This window comes from Ursus arctos, unplaced genomic scaffold (genome assembly GCF_023065955.2).
Source record: "Ursus arctos isolate Adak ecotype North America unplaced genomic scaffold, UrsArc2.0 scaffold_22, whole genome shotgun sequence".
NCBI classification, from domain to species: Eukaryota; Metazoa; Chordata; class Mammalia; order Carnivora; family Ursidae; genus Ursus; species Ursus arctos.
The window spans coordinates 14,899,803-14,920,419 of record NW_026622897.1 but is presented as its reverse complement, the minus strand read 5'-3'; the positions used below and the strand labels follow the sequence as shown (position 1 = coordinate 14,920,419).

Here is a 20,617-nt window from a genome sequence, read left to right as displayed (position 1 = left end):
TTTGGTTTCTTCCCACCTCTTATCTCTCCTGAGTACTATCATGTTGACATGATCTGGATTTTAGTTCCAGATTGTGCCATATATTCATCATTTATTCAAGCAACAGTAAAATCTAATAAATTCTTTTTCACTCTTACTTGTCTTATATCTGCTTCTTAGATTCACTTTTTTTTTAATTGCTGGGATACATTCTGCATACCTCTTTATGCCTAAGGATATCTTTATTTTGCCCCCACATTTAAATATTTAGCTACATATAGACTTCAACAGTTTCTAGATATCACTTGATTGTCATCTCATTGTCCCTCGGATTCCTCCTTACTTGTAGGTGATCTGCATGGAAGTTTCCTCTCTGAGGTGCACTTAACTATCTCTCTAACGTGTCTGTGAATGAGGTTTTTCTTCTTTATCTTGTTCAGCACTGTCTTTACCCCTTCCCCTCTGAAGGTATATATGTCCCTTCAATTAGGGGAAAAGTTAAGTCACTGTCTCTTCCAACATTTTGTCCTTTCTATGTACTCTTTTATTTTTTTCTTCTCCATGATAGACACCTATTAGTGACTGCATTCACATCCTCCGTGTCCTCATGTTCTCACAGCGTTTCTCTCTAACCCTGGGGGAGATCCCAGAGATTTATTTATCCTTGGATACTCCACAGAGTTGGGTTTAGCTGACCTGAATGTGTAACTGGGCTGGAGGGAAGGAAAGCTTCAGCCCCAGAGTCCCCTCCTGCAACCCCCTTGGCTCTGACAAGAGTAAGGGAGGAGTGGTTCCCACTCATCCTCCTCCCCATGGGCCGGGCCAGATGCTGGTGGAGGAGACACAAGGAACTGCCCCTGTGCCCGTCCCTCCCTTGTCGGGAGAGGCTTGGGTAGGGCAGCAACACGGCCCTCTCTAGGCCTCACCACTGCAGAAGTCTTTATAAGCTTGCAGAGGGCTTCCCACACCCTCTGTCTCTTACCGTCACAGCTCTTTGAAGTGAGTAGGCAAGGGATTGATCATTGCTGTTGTGTAGACAAGGACACTGAGGCCCAGCAAGGTAAAGTCATATACCAAAGGCTGCCCTGTGACCCTGAACTGGTGGTCTAGCAAGGACTAACCTCTACTACCTCATACTAACATGTTGTGGTTACATGGGTGTACATGCACAGATGTGCGTTCACATGTGGACGTGCATTAGGTGTTTAAATGTCCACGGTGCAGGCCTTCCCAGGCACGAGAAGTCAGTGGGAATGCCATATGCAGGGGGAGCTCTCTCCCTAAGCTGGGCCCCCATGGCTCCCAACTCTGTTGCCTGGGAGTACTATCCACTCCCATCATCTGCTGTCTGGTCCTTGTCAAGTACTCTCTCCACCCTCTCCCAAACTCCCCCTCCAGAAGAGGTCCTCCTCTTGGGCTGAGATCGCCAGCAGGCTGTTCTTGCTGCCAGCAGAGCTCCGTGGGCACGGGGCAGCCACCCAATCCCACAGAAGCTGTCCCACTCACATTGCTGTGTGCTGAGCCCCTGCCTGCTGCTCCTCCCTCTCGTCCTTTCCTCAATGCAGACAGCAGGAAGTTCACCTTGGATCTGACCTACATGTCTACGAAAGAAACAGTCCCTCTTCCCCATCTGAATTCAGCTGGATGCCTCCACCCCCACCCCGGAGTTCTCACCTCCTGCTGGCCCAGGACGGCCCTTTGCCCATCAGGAAGAACAAGGCTCATTCCCCTCTACCTACAGGTGGTGCTTGGGGGACGCCTCTCTTGCTTCTAACCTCTCTCTATTCTAACAGAGCTGTAATCCACAGGCCACAGTAGCGAGTGGAGTCAGGGCCGACTCACTGCTGTCAGTTTTCCAGCTTGGCTTATCTGCGCCTTCATATGGCGTTCTCTTGTCAGAGGAGCCAGGGGCTGCGTGTGACAACCAGGTTAAATAAATGCTGCCTCCTTCCCATCCGCCTACCCTCAATTACCTGTCCTTTCGCTGAGGACTGCAGAGCGTCTACCGGGCCTCCGTGGAAGATGTTGGTATACTGTCACCTGTCCTTAGCTGATTAGTGTCTTACTCCAAATGCCTGGGGCCATCTCTCCACAGAGAGAAGGGTTGGGTGGGGGGAAAAGAGAGAGAGAGAGAGAAGACAAGTCTCCCCTGTCCCCTTTGCTGCCTGAGCTGCTGGCTCGGGGAAGGGGCTGGGTGGGGGGAGGCAGGACTCTAGGGAGCAGGGTGGGGAGATGGGGCTGTGTGAGGTCAGGGAGGCATGAAAAGGAAAAGCACAGAGGCCAGGAGTTTGAGGACTGTGAGTCTAGGATCGAGGCTCCCAGATGTTGATTCCTAAACCTTTTCCAGACACCCTGTGGTCATCCTCCACATGCCATCCTGACCCATGGTGGCCTCTCCAAGCTCCAGTACCCCAGAGCCAGTAGATACATAAGTGCCTTGGTGCTGAGGAGTCCTGGAAGGGAGTGCGGCTCTGTCCCTGTGAGCCCTTCTCCACGGCTGCAAGAAGAGCCCGGAATTTGCTAACTCATCAAAGTCATTGGCCCCATCCATTGTCTCATTCCATTTTCTCAGCAGTCCTGAGACAGCTAGAGTTCTCTTCAACTCTCCAGATAAAGAAGCTGAGGCTCAGATGGCCAGATGGCTTTCTCAAAGTAATAACCAGCAAGCAGTAGAGCCATGACTCAGAACGGGATCTCCTGACAGCAGCACCAATAATTCCGCCATGACCCCAGCTAGAACTGACAGTAGCCCGAACGGTGGCCATTGTTGAGGGGCGAGCTGTTCAACTTGCAAAGCGCGTCAAGGACAAAACAATCAGGAGTGAGGAGGTCCCTCCGGCCCTCCCAAACACGTGTCCTCTGGTGCTGTTGTCTTCCTTCCCAGGTAGCCACGGACTGAGCTGGCTCATGTTAGACACAGTCCCCAGTGAACAACAGCTGTCACACGAATTCCTCCGTGCACTCACCATCAATTGCCACGTGCAACCATGTGCTCCAGCCATGTTACCTCTCTCGCCCCCGCCCGCATCCCCTGGGAATCTGTTTAAATCTAGTCAACAGAGCAGCAGGGAGAAGAGGATAAACCTATATCAACACTGTATTTCTCTTCATCTCTCTCCTTATGAAAACAAAAGAGAAACCGTGCAAAGCCTCATCCAATATTCACCAGGAGTCATTCCGACATGACCCCAGGAAAATAAGTCCTTTTCAAACCCACAGTTCCGGTGCATCCTCTCCCACAACTGAGCAGGCAGAGCAGGCCGTGTGCGGGGCCCCGTGGCTGGCAGAGGCACTCAGCGGTAAGGCTTAATTATGATTCATGGAGTTGCGTTGTGGAGATGGTTTAAAGCCACTTAATTAGTGTAGGAATATACCGCCATAATTATCCTGAAATATGACCTAATTAACCTATGGAAAAGCCAGGCCCACTGCTCAGGAATGCTGGAGACATTAGTAGTCTATTAATACCCCCAGTCTGCTCTGGAGCGCAGCATTGGGGGTACACAGGGCTGGGGGGCGCACACAGAGAATAGCGTTGGCCCTGAAGGGTGATGATGCTTAAACTGTGTGAAGTGGGCAGGGAAAGGAGAAGGGAATGATATTTACTGAGCACCTATTATGAGCCAAGCAGTGCTTTAATCCATTTCTTATTTAATCTTCAAAACAATCATTTAGGATAGATATTAAAGTTCAGAGAGGTTCAGTAACTGACCACGGTCACACAGCCAGGAAACAGCTGAATTGGAATTCATTCTCTAGTAAGGCTGCTCCTAAGGCCATACTCTTCCTGTTCTTACTCACTGCCTCTGGCAGATACAAAAGACTCAGGGGAAATGGACAAGATAGAGAAAAAAGGCCCTTTCAGCTCTAAGAAGTTGCTTCTCCCTCTGACAATTTAGAAAAAAAATGGAGTCATTCAAGCTTCCTGGAGGCAGGTTCCAGCTTACAAGTATGCTATGTAGGCGGGACACTAAAGGCCCAGGAATCCTCGCTCACATCGGCCACAGTGGGAATGATTTCCCACTGTTGAGAGCCTGCACAGCCATTCCCAGCAGTCCTGGGAGACTGCCCTATGTGCCTCCTTGATTTCCCTTCCCACCCAAGTCACCAGCCCCAACCCCGGCTTTGAGCCCAAATGTTGGCCCAAAGCCAGAGAAGCCACATCTGGGATAATCCTTAAAAGCCAGATTTGAACCCAGTCCTCCCCAGGGGAGACCCCAGAGCCCAGGGTCACTCAGGCACCACGATGAAAGTGCAGAGCCCTCCAGGGGGAGCCCAAGAGCCAGACTTCCGCCTCAGAGTCTGTCTGGCCAGCAGGTCGAGGAATATTCCAACAACGTCCTCATTCTTCCCTGATCAAAGGAGCTTGGATTGAACCTGCTGTAATCATCCGTCGGGGAGTTTGCTTAAAATTCCCCTAATTACGGGAGAGCAGAAAATTGCTACGCCTCAGACTGAATAGAGAAATCGAAGGCGCCCTGCTCCCAGCTGCCTGGGGAGACAAGCCAGGATGGGAATAGAAAGGCTGGGAGAGGCGGGGCGGGGGGGGGGGGCGACGATGGGTGGCAGCAATGGGAGGGAGAGCCAGGGGGTGGGAGAGGAAGGGAAAGAGCCTGCTGCAAGGGGGGTGGGCGCGTGGTGGCTGGCTCAGGTGGGGCATGCCACCTCCCCTGCGGAGAGAAGGGTGCAAGAATGGAAGGACAGCCATGTAAGGAAGAATTAGCCAGAATGCACCTTCCCATAGCTGGAGCTAGTTTTCTAAAGAGGCTGGGGGAGCCCATAACTCTGGCTTAGTTTAGAAAGTAGATTCTGGAATGTCTTCCCTGCCAGAGGGAGGAAGGGAAAGAGAAGATGGACAGGTCAGGAAAGAAGCTGGCTGGGCAGACTGCTTCCAGGCACCCTCTCTGGGCTCTGTGCTGGTCCAGGCACATTGAGGGATCTAGAAGGAGGGGGAGGCATGGGATCCCTGCCCTTGGGGAGTCTCAGTCTAATGGGGGAGGCTGAGTAAGCACCACACCCAAAAGTAAAGCTCAAAGAAGCCCTACATACTCATGACCAATATACGATGGCCTTGGACTACAGGAAGAAGATCAGAAGGTGCTGAAGGGGGTGGAGTCAGAGGGGAAGGTTTGCTGGGGAGGCAAATGCTGGGCAAGAGAAGGCAGATGGAGGAGCAAAGATGGGACAAGGGAGGGAAAAGTTTGAAGGAGCCCTGCAAAGTACAAAAGGGTTGTGATTACCATTTTTTGGTGGGGGAAAGCAAGACTCAGGGAGGTGAAGTCACTTATCTAAGGTCACACAGCTCACCAGTGGCTGAGATGGGGCTCAAGCTCAGGCTTCAGACTCCCCGTCTCTGAGTCACACCCCCATGGAGTGGAGTAACAGGGTGGGGGTGGGTGGCCCAAAGGTGGAATGCTAGAAGGAATGCTGAGGTCCACTCATTGACTATTCGATGTTGATAGTAAGGAGCAAGCAATACCCTAAAGGTCCTCCTTTCCTAGCACTGCCCCCTCCATGAGCTCCTCAGGCTCCCCACCCATGACAGCGTGGAAAAGCCTAATGATGCTCCTGGATGCTCTCACCCTTTCCCCAGGGACTTCTCAGTGCCTCACTCGAGTCCCTGCGTGGGTCGCCTTTGGTTCTCTGAGGGCCTGGCTGCCCTACCATGTGTGTCCCACTTACAGAGTGGCAGGATGGGTTGAGACGTGGGGCTTGCCTTCTACAGAAATCCATTCAAACTAACGTTTCAGTAAAAGGGGAAGTTTACTAAAAGGACACAGGAGTGTCTTGGAGGCAGGAATGTGGTCAAGGACTGGTATGAAGGACAGGACAGCCCACAGGAACCAGGAGTTCCTGCCCGCCATCTCACCCTTCTGCTTCTCCTGGCGCACCTGGGCAGACCTCACCACTCCAGATGGCCACCGCGGCTCCAAGCCCGCATGTAATGAAGAATGGCGCGAAGAGACCGCCTCTAGGCCCTATTAATGATACCCCCAAGATGAACTCTGATTGGCCCAGCTCAGTTCAGGCGCCTGTTCTAATCCAATGGACCTCAGTCCAGGGGGCTGGGTCACACTGAACAAGGGCTACCGTGGGCTCACCACTGCGAGGGAGCAGGCTGATTCGGGAGCCACGGTGAGTTAGACAGGAATGCCACAACTGTTCACCACAGCAGTGAGAATACCCCTGGGTGGTGGGTGTGCGGTGCATGGGCCTGGGGGCAGAGATCCAGGCTTCCCTGTCTCAGCAGGGGCTCTCAAGGTGCTCAAGGACTCCCTGGAAGCCGAGTGCTGAGGGACACCCAGGTGGCCAGCTGTGGCCAAGGCCAAGCTTTGAGCAGGAAACAGAAGGGCGAGGGGACTCAGCCTGGCCCCTGGCCCTGCAGGGGCCAAGGTGTGTGGCGGCGGGCTGGTCTGTGAGGGCTGGAGTCCTGGCAAGGGGCCTGCTGGGAAGGCGGGCCAGCCTCCTGGGCTCCAGGGTGGTTATCTGAGGCTGGGAAACCTGTACTTTAGAAACTTGACTATTTTCATGCTGTTTGTATTTTCTGTAATTACTTCCCTTTTGTTCTCCCTCAGTATTTATGGAAGTCCTTTGTGAAAATGCCAGCGGATCCCAGCAATGCCGAGAGGAACCAGCAAAGGGGTTTGTGTCTCTTCCTGGGCTCAAGGTAAAAGAGACCCATCCTGGAGCCTGGGAAGGGAGGTGGCAGGAACCTGGCCAGGAAGACAGGGGAGGGGCGGGGAGGGGACAAGGGCGGCAGCTGAAAGGCTCCTCTTCCCCTGGCCTCTTTCCAAGCTCTTTCTCAAATATGGGGAAGCCCTGGGCTTCCTTTGAACAAAGTCTATTGTCCTGAACTGAGACAGTGGCAGAGCTGCTCCCTTCCTATCTGTCCCATCAGGGGGCCGCCAATGCCACCCGCAGGCCAGCCTTGAACGTGAACTCCTGAAGAACCTGTGCCCCCTGCATGCTCCTCAGGTGCTGGGGCAGGGTCGGGGATCACAGAGGTGCTAGCCCAGAGGAGGGGGCCCTGCCCTGGGACCCAGGGAGTGGGAACCTGAGTCCCTGGGACAAGCTCTCCCCAGGTCCTGGTCTCCACCAGGATCCATGACTTCCTCCAAGCTCAACTTCCCCAGCCATGACATTTTGCTGGGCCCTACCTTAAAAACTCTACATGGGCATCAGAGCCACGTCTGGAGGGTGATGGGGAGGCAGGGAGGTAGGGGGCTGTTTCTCCCTGGGCTCAGGGTTCTTCCCTGCGGTGAAGAGATACATAAGGCTCTAGTGTTAAGAGACTGGAGGTACCCCCGTGGTTCCTAGGGGGCCATAAATGAAGGTCCACAGTGACAGAAAGGACCAGTGATAGAGTCATGGAGACCTTGCCCTCTGAAATTAAGTTATTTGTAAGCAAATTGTCATCAGAACATCGCTGGCAGGTCTTGGCCCTGCCCGCCCCCCCCCCCACTGTGGCTATTCCTGGCCAGATGGAGTTGCCCTGGGTGGCTGAGCAGCCCCCAGGAGCGACGTGTCCACAGGCAGAGAAGCAGCGGTGACATGGGACATTAGGTGCCGATGGCTTTGCCGAGCAAGAGAATTGCAATTAAAGATGTGATGCGTCCCTCTGGGGGGCTGTCAGCCAAGGATCCAGAACAAGGGTCTGGAAGCTGGGGGCTTAGTAAAGCAGGTGGGGTGGGGAGTCAGGCAGATGGGAGTCAGGACAGGCCTGTGGGGGTGCAGCCTCCACCCCTCCCAGCAAACCCATCCACAACAACACCTGCCATTAACTGGGTGCCCAACACGCCCCCACTAGAAGGTGGGGGAGTACAATTGTCTCACTTTTACAGATAAGATAAGAAAGGCGTGGAGGTTAAGTCACTTGTCTGGAGCATACAGATAGTGGAGATGAAATTCGGGCTCAGCTCCACCTGGCATCGAAGTCAGGACTCAGAACCACCCTGCCACGGTGTCTCTCTGAGCGTCCCCACACTGGGCCCACCGGACCCCCTCCCCCCGGGGCCACAGGGAGCACTGGCCCAGCTTGGGGCTTGAGGCTGCAGGTGGGTGAAGCCCTGGGGGGATGGAGCGCTCACCCAGACTGCCTGGCAGCCCTACGGCCACCACCACCTCTCCACCCTTTTGTGGGGGAGGAAGAGGAGGACCATCTGGCCTGGGGGACATGTGGAGACTATGAGGTGGCAGACCCAGGAAGGTGGGAGGTGAAGAGGGGTGCACCCGTCACCTTGAAGCCCGAGTCTGAGCTTCTCACCCACCTCGCTCAAACCTCCCGCTTCGGGGAACCCCACTCCTGATCGTCCCTCCTCGGGCTTTGTGCAGTGACATCACCGTCACAAACAGGCGCTTCCTTATCTATACCAAACACACCTGAAGGAGGGACAGCTGCACCATTCTCCTGGCCCTGCTTCTTTGCACACGCCCACCATGCCCCAGAGTGACCCCAAAGGCCAGGTGATATGTGGGAAGCAGCCTGTGAAAAACAGTCCTTTTTAGGAGCTAATCATATCACACCCAAAACGGAGGATGGGAGAGAGTGGGGGAAGGGAAAGGGGAGACGAGATGAGAGCAGAGGAGAAATGAGATGCTCAGGTGCCCCCAAACCTCATGGCAGCAATGCTGAGCTGGGGCTCAAGGAGCAGCTGAATGGGGGGCTGGGGGCCAGAGAGACTGAGTCATCCAGTCTGGGCTCAAACCTGCTCCCTCCAGCTGGGTTTTGAACCTGTTCAGGAAAGACTTACCACAAACCACCCATGTGGGGCACTGTTCCATCTGGTCAGAGCCCAAGGAGGTGAAGGGTATTTGAGTTCTGAGGCTGCCCTCACGAGTGTCACTAGTTTGCTGGGGAAACCTGGGTGCCCAGAGCCTGCAGGACTCACTCCTGAGAGCAGAAGAGCTGACTAGAACCCGAGAGAAGGGGGGAGCCTGGGGGTTCAGAAAGGGAAGACAAGAAGTGAGGGAATTCAAGACGATGCCCTATTTCACCTACAGCACCCGTCCCTTCATGCCCATCAGCCCAAACCTTATCCATCCTTCAAAACCCAGAAGAAATGCCACCTCTTCCATGAAGCCTTCCCTGACCTCCAAATGAAGTTTGCTCTCTCCCTAAGTACTTTGTCCCCACTGATCTCCTAAACCCTGTCACTTTCTTCCTTGCATTGTGTCCCCCGGGCTAGATGTGGACTCTACATGGCAGGCCAGCTCTTGCTTATCACCCCATTACAAGAGCTCTGTAACTACTTGGATAAAGGGAGACTGATGGAGAAGTGGGGCTCACTACGGAGCCGGACAGGTGGTAGAGCACTCGGATCAGAGGACACAGGAGGGATTCAGGAAACGTCAGCTGAAACGAGACTCAGAAGAGCTTTTGCTTGCTTCCTGAGGTTCAGATGGCATTCGGGATCAACGAGAAAAGAAGCCTGTTTTTCTAGAGTCCTGGGTGACTGAGAAACCCAATGCAGTGTCCTCACAGGAGTGGGGAGGCACTGGCTGCCGGGAGAAGAAGCTAGAAGGGGAAAATGCCCCCACCCTCCATGCGGTTTTGGTAGTGGCTGTGGCAAAAATAAAAATCACTTATTTGTTTAAAGGTATTTTTCACTTCAGATATTGTTTCCATCTTTATAAGTTCCATTCGGTTTTTGCCATCTTCCATTTTTCTCCTCACCGTGCTCATGTTTCCTCTACAGTTCGGAGCATATGGAGCCTATCTGTAACCCCTGCTTTGGCGTCCTTGCCTGCTAATTCCATCATCCTTCTTATTTGGGAAGCTGTGTCTGTTGACTGATTTGACTTCTGGTTATGGGTCGTGTTTCCCTTTTTCTTTGCATGACTGTTATTTTTTTATTTGGTGATGGGTATCGTGAATTTTGCATTGGGGTCTGGATTTTGTTGCATGCCTTTAGAAAGAGCGGGACTCGGTTCTGGCTCCCAGTTATTTGGAATCACCGTGGCCCTATGAAGGCTTGCTCTTAAGCTCTGTTACATGGGTCCAGTGCAGCCTTTGGCCTCTGACTAAGGTAACATCCTTCTAGGACTGTGTCCATTGCGCCACACACTACAAGCCGTCTCCACCCTGACACGTACACATCTGAGCCATCCCCAGCCCTGTGTGAGCTCGGGAATCGTCCGGTCTCCTGCTTTCCAGCAGCTCTCTCCCCGGCCTCATGCTGCTTCACCCCAATTATGTGCAGATCAGTTTCAAGGACCCTTCTACAGATTTTCAGAACTCTCCGTGGACAGCTCCCCCTCTCCAGTGTTCTTCCTGACAAATTCTAGCCTCCTCAGCCCCCGTCCCAACCCTCAAACCTGGGTCTTCCCACCCCAACCCCCAGGCTCTGTCTGGGATCCCTCTCCCCTCCTCCTTCGCTTGGCCTGGAGCTAAACTGATGCACAAGTGGAGCCTCCCTTCTCTCAGCGACCACCTTGTGCTACCTGTTGCCTACTGTCTGAAAGTCACTGTTTCAGATTTTTTATCCACTTTTCAATTGTTCTCACCAGATGCGCAATTACTGTCACAGTTAACTCCTCCGTGGGCAGAAGGGGCAGCTCCCTGGACAGAAACTAGTCACTGGAGCAATCGCCTATGAGAAGGGAGCAGTGTCTTCAGTAGCGTGCTCAGGAAGGCCTCACTAGGAAGGCAAACTGAGCAAAGTCCTAGAGGAAACGAAGGAGTGAAACACACATGTAAAGTACCCTGAGTAGGAGCAGGCCTGGCTTGCTCCAGGAACAGCCAGGAGACCAGTGCAGCACTGGGGGGGTCCAGTGACAAAGAGACAAGGTCGGAGAGACAAAGGGGCAAGGGGCCAGACTATGAGGAGCCCCATAGGCCCCAGAAGGAGACCAGAGGGTTACTGTGATCAGCCAGACACAAGGTGGCGGGAGCTTGGGCCTGGGTGGTGGCCAGTGAAGTCAGAAAATTCTGGGTGTTATGTTGAAGGACTGGGCGGGAAAGGAGTCAAGGATGACTCTTGGTTTTTGGCCTGAGCAGCCAGAGGGTAGAGTTGCCACTGACCAATACAGGGAAGGCTGCAAGCTAACGGGTCTGCGTGCTGGGGGCAGTCCGCTGGAGTGCAGACATGTTAGGTCTGAGATGTGTACTAGACACCCACATGGAGATAACCAGCACAGAGGGAATGAGGCTGGGGAAGGAGCCCACCCATGAGGTCTGGCCTAGCGATGCCCAAGGTCACCAGAGAGCACCCTGCGGATCGTACTCCATGGAATACCCTTCTGCCGCCACAGAAGGGGGCAGGAGCTGGCAAACCAGGATGGGCCCTTCAAAGGCCACTCATCCCTCCTGTCACTCCAAGAAAGTTGGCTCAAGCCATTAAGGGCTGTCAGGTGGCATCCCTGCCCAGGAGCCACACACTAGGGCTCCAGGGAAAGGCTGCATCCATGGCTCTGTCCCCCAGGGCCCATCTCTGCTCCTTCGCAGGCTGCCTGGTTCCCATTCATGACTCTGCACAACAACATGTGCTGCCCTTGGCTCTAGGATGGCTCACCTGATACCCTGCACTTGACACTTACTCCCCCCAACTCTGCCTGGTCCCTCTGACCAGGACACCTGTTGGCTGTGTTTCCCAAGCAGCTGCTGACACCTCTCCCTTCGGGCTGCCATCACTCTGTGGGGTAGCCGCAGCTGGGCTATGACGCAGGGTAAGATCTCTCCCACCCCCAGAAGATCTCTCCCAACAGCCCTGGTATCTGAAAGTCCTTCCAGATAGCTAACTTCCATCCTCATCACTTCATCCTCTGTCCTTCTATCTAATGCCCTCCACCTGGAACAGATGGGCCCCCAGTGGCCCCTTCGTTTCCTTCTCCATTTCTGCTCCCTCCCAGGTGCTCTCCCCTCCCTTCTGTTCTTCCGTGTCTCCGGCACCTTCCTCACTCCGTCTGGTGCCCGCCGTGCTCTCTCACCTCGCTCCATCAGTGGACCGTTCGTCTCAGACAGTTAGTTCAGGGGAGTGTACAGGAAACCCTTGCTGACTCTGGTGAAGGTCCTTTTCCCTCTTCACCCAGGGGAGGCCAGACGTTAACTCGATGCCCCCAGAGTCCTCTCTGCTCCAGATGGTTCCCCTCCCTCAGACACCTCCACGACCTCCCTACATTGTCCTCCTGCTGTCCTCGCAGCGTCCTGGCTTGGCCGAGAGGCCCATCCCTCGGTAGACGAACACCTTCACCTCCACAGTTTCAGCCCCTCCCGTTCCCCTGCCCCTCACACACACATGCACACACGCACAGGCACACGCACACACATGCACATACTGCACACACACGCACACACACACACAAACACACACACATATGCACACACACACACGCACACTGCCCCTTAAGTGATGGTGAGGGCACTGGCCGAGTGATCCATAGCTCCTGTTTCTTCTGCTGCTGCGGTAAAATATGGACAGCGAGAACCGCGGGAGAAATGAGGCATGAAAATTAATCTGCTTTACAATCCTCATGAATATTTAAAAGCTGATGAATATGTAACTACATTTCTTTTCTCCTCCATTAGTGTCTGCTTTTGAGTTACTCTATAGCTGCCTTTGGTTCCTTTGGGGGCTGGTTGGCTAGACTGATTTTTAAATTGGTTTTACAGGTGCCGATAGCTCTTGGGTTCCCCCACCCCCAATTCGGAGAAGAGGATTTGTCCCTTTAAAATTCCTCAGGAAGTCCTGGCAGAGAGAGAGAGACACAGAGAACCCCCTCCCGACCTTACACTGTGGGAGCCCAGAGACAGGGCAGCGATGAGGGAAGACACTTCACAGTTATGCTCACAGAGCACACCCTTTTAGGGATAAACCACCTCCTTCTTCCTAAGCCTCAGTTTCCCTTCACTCCCCACCATCATCAGTCTTTCAAGGCCCTAGTCCAGGGGGGGCTTGAGAAACCAAGAAATCCAGCAGCAAAATGTTATTTTTTGCCTACTCAGAGAATCCAGTATTAAACCGTTTGGTACTTTGCACCCATCTCCTGGCCCCTGAAACAGTCACTCCATCTAGAACCACCCTGTGGAGCATCTGAGCCACCCCCTGGCCTACCCTCCCTGCCACTCCTCTTTGGCTACTCTGGGAGTCTGCTTCCCACCCCCTTCAACCATCTGAACCAGGCTGGTGGGGAGGGAAGGCTGTTCACTCACCTCCCCACAGCCATCAATCACCCCAGAGCAGAGCAGAAGGAGCAGCAGGGCCTCTTCCCAGAGCAGCAAGCTTTTTCCCAGAGCCTGAGGCAGGATCCAGCACTGAACTGGCATCCTGTAGAGGGAAGGCTGAGACCCGGCTGGGGGAAGGAAGGCGCCGTGGGGTGGGGCAATGGGGTGTGGGAGCCATCCATCCTGCCAAGTTCCAGAACACAGCCCAACCTGGGTCAGAATGTGCAGAGGGTCCTAAAGCCCTGCAGCCATCCAGAGAATTCCAGGTTCCACAGTTAGCACTTCGAACTCCAAGTCAGAATGGGACATGGTGAAATCTTAGGGTGCTCACCTGCCCACACCTGTCCTCTCCATCCAACCTTCATTCTACACAAAGCTTTGCAAAGCATCCCACACTCTGTTTTGATCTTATTCCTACCTTCTAACCATTCTCAGAGTCTCTGTAATTTCTAGCTTATCAAATTCACATCTGACCTTCCATCTCAATCATCAGCTCTCTGGACCCCTCACCTACCTATGTTCTCCACCCCTAGGCCCATCCAAGCTAACTTGCTCACCAACCCAAACCTTTCACCCCTATGCCCCAGGCCTTCTGTTTCATCTCAAACACACTTGTCATTTGCTTCCTTCCAGACTCCGCTCAGAACTGCTTCTGACGGGAAGCCCACCTTGGTTGACCTCAGCCCCAAAGAACAATCCTGTCATCTTTTCTGGTTCCCAGGTCTCAGTGCAGAATCCACGAGGTGTTCATTGGCACCATTTTCACGTGTGTGCTGCATGGGAATGGCTGTTTGTCACACAGTGTCTTTTAAAGCGGACCTGCTCATGCCGATGGCAATCAGTGTCACAGCTTGGTCCCAGAAAAGCGGCACAGCTGCAGCCTCGAGTCTGTGGAAATGCTCAGCGGGCCTGTCTCACGCGTTCATGCCCTCGCCTTCAGATCAGCTTCACTCCACCTCTGGTGACTGGCCTCTCCCGCGGCAGGAACTTCCTAAGGCAGGGACCCAGGCCTCCTCTCCCTCCCTCTCCCTCAACTCCTGCCCCGGGGGAGACCTCACGAAGGAGCCTCTGGAGTGACACCAGCCTAGGGAGTGGCTGGAACCGAAATCTTGCCCAACTTGGGAGACAGAGAAGGAGCTCTGATGTCCAAGTCAGGAAACCAGGCTGAGGACAGCTCTGCCCGGTGATCGTGACCAAGCCACTCCCATTTTCATCATTCAAGTGGGGATAAAGATCTGTCCCTCCACGAAAGGATTATGGTAAAATCAAATGTGAAAATGCTTCGAGAAGTATAGAACACAATATAAGTATTGGTGTCTCTGCTATTATAATTGCAAACAATAAGTTGTTGTAACCATAAATACATGACGTTCCCCAGCACTCCCTGTGTCAAAGGAGTCCTCTTGCTGAGCGCCCCCCTCCCAACCTTGCTTTCCTTCCCCTGGCCAGGGGAGGGACAGGGGTGCCCAATTGGATGAGTGCCCCTTGGGATCAGCAGCTCACTATCCCCAGTATGTTCCCCAAGCGGCAACGTCACCTCCAGCCCCTGGCCTCTCCGCTCCGCTCCCGAGCTGCCTCTGCGGCAGGAACAAGAGTGTGCCTTGTCAGACAAGCCCTGCATCTCCACAGAACATGCTCTAAGCGTAATTACCCATCGGAGAAGTGCGCGGGCCCCGCCCTTTTCATAGAGCTGCTGCCACCGCTGGATTGTTGCTGCTCCGCTAGCTGCAGGCTGAGCTGCCCTGGACCAAGGAAGCAAGAACAGTTCTCCGGCTGAGCAGGGACCAGCTAGAGCCAAGTGCTAGAGGGGTGCCCTGGGCCCCTGGCCGTGAGTATCTGGGAAGTCTCCAGCGGCTCAAGCAAATGCTGAGCCTGGTTTCTCCCCACCTTTTCACCACTTGCCATGTTAGTCCCCACTTGCCCCTCTTGAGGCTCCCTCTGGATGGGGAATGTATCCACCCTATGCTTCCTGGTTCCTGACAGGGTCCCTTATTGGCCCTCCTGCCCTCCCTGACCCCATTGCTCTCAGAGGCTGAGGTGTCCTCTGCAGTGCTTGAAGATGTAGACAGGCTGTCAGAGTGGGTCCCATTCCCCAAGGCCAGGTGCAGGGTAGGGGAAGAGAGGTGCCACCTCCTTCCTCCTCCCCCCTCCATCTACATGCCTTCCCCAGGGAAACCACTCCCAGATAACCCTTTAGGAAGATGTGTTCCTGCCTCCCCCACATCTCTCCAGGCTGCTATGTGATTGACTTCACACCATGAACATCATTTCTCCCACTGTCGGGGTATCTCCACAAAAGAAATTCCCAAGCCCCTGGGTCCAGCAGAGATCTGCGTCCTCCACCTACCAGTCTCTAGACAGTCTAAATGATCTTTACACCATTTCTAAAAGAGATGGGGAAATTGAGCCTTGAGTTGGACACTTGACTCCTTCAATTTGTTCCTCTAAGTGGGGCATAAGTCTGAGGGTAGGGTAAGCAGAGGACATTTGGAGGTCCTTGGGATGCAGTCCTCCCAGCTAGGCTGTCAGAGGCAGCAGGGACACCTAAGATGCTCACTGTTTGGACTTCTAGGAGTTCCACCCTGTGGGAGCAGACGCTCTGAAGGAGGCTGATTCTGCTCTTCCTCTCACTGTGGAGAACCCCTCTCTCCCTCTATGTACCTCCTCACAACCCACCCTCTGCCAATCTGAGCCCCAGAGCAGGGCCTGCAGGGACCATGCTGTCCTCTCTTGAGCCAGGTGTGGGTTCTTCTGAGTAGCCCCAAGCCTGTTCTGGGACCACAGCTCCCTGTCCCCCGGGATACTCTGCCTGGTGCCAACTCAGGACTTCTAGGGGATTATGTCTCAAATCTAACCCCAGACTAAAAACCAAGCCAGATCCTTCCATCCAGGATTCTAAGACGTCCACACCACCCCTCACTCTCAACCCTGCACCCTGAGTCTTATCCCAGCCTTTCTCCACTTGAACTCCACTACTGCTATAGTGACAGCTCTATGGGTAGGATGCATTGAGACAAATGGGGCTGTGATTAGCCAGCCATCAATATCTCTTAAAGGCCTATTCTCTCAAGAGCTGGCAGGTCCCTCCAGTCCCCCACCTCCCTGAGCCAAGCAGAGATCCCCAGGGCAGCTCTAGCCTCCCTCTTTCTTTCTCCTTCCCTTCCTGCTCTGGCCATATCAGCCAGATGGATTATGTCTTATTTCTCTTGGATTTGGCTGCAGGAACCAAACAGCATTTAAGGCTATTGATTGTTCAAAAGGCCAAGTGTATAATGTACCAGAAAATTAGTTTGGAATGCCCTGCAGGAGAGCAGCTCCACTCTGGCCTCAGATTTACTCTATTCTGGTGGGCCAGGAGGGGCATGGGGTGGGGGCCAGTGTACCTTTCAGTCTCCCCAGGAAGTTCTAGGAAGTCAGCAGCCTCTCCCTCGTGGCCAAGCTGGGGGCCTTCTCACCAGCTAGTTTACCCAGGTGAGTTACATTATAGCAATACCTCTCCTTCACTTCTTCACTTCAGCCACGCCCATTCATCATTTACCCACCAACCCACAAACATGCGCACACGCACACGCGCACACTCACATCACACACACCATGTTTTTTAAATGCCTACATATATGTATGCATATGAGACACTCCCGTGCTTACTAACAGGGGCACATCACTCTCACCTGTGTATACGTGAGAATGTCTGGGCATCCAGATAAAAGGCTCCCTTTGTCTAAAGAATCTGGTGCTTAGAAGAGTACCAGACACAAGACAGGTGATCGCTGACATTTACTGATCTTCACTGAATGGCTGCAGAACCATGGACAGCTCCCTGCCCCCTCCACTCCTGCCCGGCTCTGTGATCAGTTCACCTGGCCAAAAACAGCTCCAGCTCACAGCCAACTGGAGTCACTATTAAGTTGGTAATGATGATAATGGCTTTCATTTTTGAGCACCTGTTATGTACCAGTCACCAGCCAAGCCCTTTGTATGAATCATCTCCTTTGGTCCTCACGACCTCCCAGGATGGAGTCACTATTACTCCCACTCCACAGATGACAAAACTGAAGCTCACAGAGGTGGTAATTCTCCAAGGTTTTCATTGAACTTGTCTAAAATAACAAAGGTAGGGGCACCAAACTCCAGGGGCCCCTGTTAAACTGTACAAGCTTCATATGACAATAACTTCACCAGACAGATTTTCCCTGATCGCAGAAGCTGAGAGACTGACATGTATCAACCCATCACATATTCCCATCTCCAACAGAGCCAGCACCAGCTGGCCTGAGGCAGACAGGAAGTGTGTGCTGGGCTGGCTCATCAAAAAGTGAGCAGGTATTCCTGAAGCCGGAAAATCAAGGCCAAACAGGGCCAAAGGCATTGAAATCTTGCAAATAGGACACTTGAGAGGCTCAAAGAAGTGTCTGGAAGTGAGATCATGTCCAAGAAAATGGGATGTCACAGACACACCCAGTTTAAAGAAAGAAAGATAACCAGGACATTGCCAGAAGCAACTGTCCAGCCCTTCTCCTGCCCTCCCTGAAGCCAGTGAAAATACTGCAAAAGGCAAAAGATTTAGTTCATTCAAAGAGATACTTAACAATGAGAATGATGGCTGAATTGTTCAGCTAAGGCAAAGCAACAGACTCCCATAAAAAACAAACAAACAAAAACCAGGGAATTGTTTCATAAAAGGTTGAGCCATACCTTTGTCATGGACAAAAGAGAAATAATTTCTATTTATTGTGCCTTGTAGATAAAGTCAGACTATGCAGCACTGATACCCCCGCAGACCCAGGATCTGAGAACCAGTGCATCTGCCAGGGGAGCTCCAACTCCCCAGGCCCAAAAAGAGGCTCAAAATCTTGAGGAAAGGTCATGGACCATTTGGTTTTGAGCATCAGTCCCCACCCTTCCCTCACCCCTCTTTCCTAATGAATAGCCACTTGAGCTTTATTTCACGTGTCGAGATTCTGAGATATTCAAGAAATCTGCACAGCAATAAGCTGGGGCCTGTGGAACAGTGAATGTCTAGACTACATTTCACTGAGCAATGTTTTAAAAGGTAGTGAGCCAAAATAGAATCACCTATTCTGGTGCCTTACCTGATTCGTCAGACTTGAATCCAAATGACTTTGGGGTATTTCCAAAGATACAGTTCATCCTGAAAAAGATAAATATTCACTGACAGTCAATACCATAAGCCATAGGGGAGTTCCAAAGGTGCCGACAATGTGACATGATTGGCATACGTATCAAACTGTCCGAGTGGGCTACATTGAAGGAACAACATGCACTCAGATGTGAAAGTTCGGACATGTAAGAGAAGAACTTAAGTCTAATTTTTTCTCGTCACATCAGCAGCAAGCCACCAGCTGTGGATCCAAGCCCTTTCTTATGTTAGCTGGTCCTTACGCTGAGACCTGCGGGGGGGAGAAGACAAGGATGGCTCAGTGAAGCATGTGGCGCATCCTACCGGGAGTCAGGATACCTGGGTTCAATTCTGGTCTTCCTTTAACTACCTGTGTGGCCGAAGACCTGAATCCCTTTGAGGCTCAGTTTTTTGTTTTTGTTGTCATGTTTTGTTTTGTATTTTTCATTTCCAAAATGGTACCAGTCATTGGCAATGTTGCGATTCTGGCTAAATGAGATAGAAGACCTCGCACAGTGCTTGGCACACAGTATGCATTTATGTAGGTTAGCTGGTGCTTTTGCGGGGAAGGCGTCAGGCAGCCACAAGTCCTGACAAAGGCCCGAGACTTGTCCTGAGGTCTGGAGAAAACAAGGGTGAAGATGGGAGCTGGAGACAGAAGAAGAGCATGAATGGGGGGAGATGGGCATGACCCTAAGAGACACGCTTAATCTACAAGTGTTATCTAGGTCTTCCCACAAGGATACAGGAGGGAGGCAGGGTTTCATCAGTTATCAAAATTAATCTAAGGCCTGAACTCAGAAGGAGAAAGCAAGGTGCTCTTAGAAAGAAAGATACTCTTCATTATCCTAGTGAAGGGTTCAAACTGGCTCACACTGCAGCAAAAGAGCGCAGTTAGACAAGAAGAACTTTCAACTAGAGCTACAAACCCCTTACACAGGCTTCTCCCAGGGGCTCCAGAAGTCAGACAGGCAATTGCCCAGATACAGGGGAATGGATAAAGTGGACTGGGGAAGCCCTAGTTCTTCCACCTCTGAGATTCAGGCATTGAGGCTCTCTTATGAGCAGCTCTCCAGCATGGGGAAGGGGCCCTGCAAAGCCCCAGGAAAGCACCAGTGTGGAAACTCAGCGGAAAGCAGCAACGCTAATGAGTGCCAAGAATAACAGTGGCTTCTTAATGGAGCCCTTAATGAAGACTCATTTTGGGTTTTATTAACGTAGAGAAAAAGCACATATTCTCTCCCAGCTCTCAGAGAGCAGGCAGAATAAAGAGCAGCCCCAAACACGGGCCTGAGCCCACTCCCTGGATCCTGCCAGCACTATCATAATCGGCTCCAGGAAATGGAGTTGGAAGGGCATGTTCAGAGCTCTGAAACCTTCCTTTGCCCTTTGGACAACCTATTTGGATCCCTGCATCCCACACGGTCTTGGGGGTAGATTTCCAGCTGGGCTTAGCTCTGCCATTTACAGACAAGTTGCAAATAAGAACACAAAAGAGACCCATCTCCAAGGTGGTGGCAGTGATTTTAACAGACAGATATATCCCATTAAATATTTAATTAGAATACAGTCCCACCAAAGCTCTTCTACTATGAAAGACTAAAACCACAGCTCTCTAGGATTTATCTGATGTTGGTCACTTATTACCAAATATAAGTGCCTATACCAAGTCTATATAGTCTCTGTGGGCTTCAAATACAGCAAGAGGGATTCAGGTTAGACCTAGAAATTCAGAACTCTAAAACTTGCAGATGACCCTGGAGTTCATCTCATCAAATCCCCTGTTTTATGAGGAAACTAAAGCCCAGAGAAATTAGAAATTCATTAAAAGTCAGAAATTAGATATGCATAAAAATAATCTAAGAGCCAGTTGTGTCTGAGTCATAATCCAGGACATCCACGACAGCGCTCCCCCATGACACCGGCCTTTGCTGGCCCCCTTCTTCCAGGGTGATGGAACTTGGCTAATTAACCATCCCTGGGACTGGGCTGGCATGAGCAAGATGGTATGGGGGGGGGCATGTCTGGGCGGGGACCTGGAGGTGTCTCTTGTCCCCAGATACGAGCCTGAGCCCGGGAGGCAGCTCAGGGATTGCTTTGCTCCATCATTCAGATGCTCAAAAGCTCTTTGTTGATTAAACAGGAGACCCCTATTCTGTGGATCACTGACACTCTACCCTCAAATGAGAAACCTCAGCAGAGGGTTGAAAATCATCCCTAAATAGCTCCACGGTCATCCTGGCCACACCTGCAACGGCTTCGTCGATAGTTAAAGCACAGTTATCAACTTCATAAGAGGAATGTCCTGAAAGCCTATGAAGGGAGGGAGCGGGACTTTT

At 52.4% G+C, this 20,617-nt stretch overlaps 1 long non-coding RNA gene across 7 annotated transcripts in view; it reads right to left on the bottom strand.

Moving 5' to 3' along the window:
* Nucleotides 1-20,617, bottom strand: part of LOC113259955 (uncharacterized) — a 242,226-nt gene that overhangs the window by 90,274 nt on the left and 131,335 nt on the right. For all 7 annotated transcript variants that reach the window (XR_008960880.1, XR_008960876.1, XR_006410227.3 and 4 more), the window contains one exon: nucleotides 18,232-18,290. This is a non-coding gene — a long non-coding RNA (uncharacterized LOC113259955). The remainder of the gene's footprint in view (nucleotides 1-18,231; nucleotides 18,291-20,617) is intronic.